The sequence below is a fragment of the Gekko japonicus genome, unplaced genomic scaffold (assembly GCF_001447785.1).
Source record: "Gekko japonicus isolate JY-2015 unplaced genomic scaffold, Gekko_japonicus_V1.1 scaffold4388, whole genome shotgun sequence".
NCBI lineage: Eukaryota > Metazoa > Chordata > Lepidosauria > Squamata > Gekkonidae > Gekko > Gekko japonicus.
In genome coordinates, this window is record NW_015177147.1 from 58,220 (window position 1) to 59,761 (window position 1,542).

At 47.7% G+C, this 1,542-nt stretch overlaps 1 pseudogene; it reads left to right on the forward strand.

The window, feature by feature from the left end:
* The first annotated feature begins 338 nt into the window (after window positions 1-338).
* LOC107124839 lies at window positions 339-1,158 on the forward strand (annotated as a pseudogene).
* Window positions 1,159-1,542: the final 384 nt, after the last annotated feature.

Genomic DNA, 1,542 nt, shown 5'->3' on the forward strand with positions numbered 1-1,542 from the left:
AGAGCATGAGAGCTTTGCTGTGCTGTAAGCTCCTATGAGCAATCTGCTACCGTATCATAGTTCAACTGTACTCTTGTAGGTCAGAAATATTGGTGAAAAGTGGTGAACATTCTTTATTCCTATATTCCTATAGCATGATAATGGACCTATTTATCTATGCTGTATACCCTGTCTTCTAAATTTCAGTTACCAGGTGACCTCCCATGAGTTCTCAAATCAGTATGTTCAAGATTAATGAGCCATTGGTTCTCCATTAAGAACCTATTTAAGAATGGAACATGGCAGACATTAGCATGGGGAACTGCTGATAGTCCTAGGAGGGAAGAGTCTGAACTGCCATGAAGGGACAAGATGCCAGAGAGGAAAGTGTTAAAAACTACTCACCAGACTTATATCCGTCAAAGATCCCCAAACTTCAACTTCCAAAGGACCGGCAGTATGTGGTGCAGCTGATGGCTTCCTTTAACATGTGGTGCAAGATGTGTGGAGAGTACATCTACAAGGGCAAGAAGTTAAATGCCTGGAAGCAGATGGTCCAAAATGAATCCTCATTGGCACTTCCCAGCTTCTGGTTTGACATAAATGCAACTGCTGCCTTGTAGAAGTCACGTTTAAGACAGTCCCCACGCAGAACTTCCAAGCAGAGAAGCTGCTAGAGGAGGAAAAGAAGTGCTTGCAGAAGTAAGAGAAGATTAAGAGCTCAACAACCCAATGAAAGTTTTGGAGAACAGAACCAAAGACTCCAAGCTGGAGATGGAGGTTCTGGAGAACCTGCAGGAGATGAACCAGCACCAGGTCAATGCAGACTTTAAATTCATGTTACAGCAGTACAAGGATTACAACGAAGAACAGACATGGCTGGCAGTGAAGGAGGATGAGAAGGAAATGAAGGCTGTGCTGGAGCCAGCCCAGGCCAGGAGGCTGCTCGGAGACTCTGATTCCAACAAAGAACCCACTCAGGCCCCTGCCAAGACATTACCAAAAGCAAAACCTACAGACATCTTGCAGGAGGATTCAGAACCCCAGGCCAAGAAGCTGAAGGTGGAATGCTGGTAGAGGAGCATAGGCAAGCTTTCCCCAAGGCTGCATTCTCAGGGCCAACACCATCAAGTGTTGGGAAGCAGAGCACAGAGGCAGGTGATGCTTCACTGCCTTTGAGGTCATGAACACAGGGATCTTCTTCACTAAGCCTCCTGGGAGCCTTCTGGGACAGTGAGGACAGTAAGTGATTGACTGTCCCCAGATCAGAGGCAGAGGAGCTGAGCCTATGGCCCTGACTTTGCCTCCATCCCCTCATCATAGATAGATCCGGTTGCAGATGGAGAGGGGGAAATGAAGACTTTCTGGCCATCTGCATGTAGCATGTTTGGGTTCCCCCCCCCCTTCTCAGACACTGCTGCCACAAAAACGGACTTGCAATGTTTTTCCAAAGTGGCCCTGTGTGCCACTCATCAATTGGCACCTTCTGTCCCTGCTTCTCCCATCTGTTGTGTTGATAACAGCTAACCTGCTAATGGAGCGACCGACTGACATCCGGGGGGG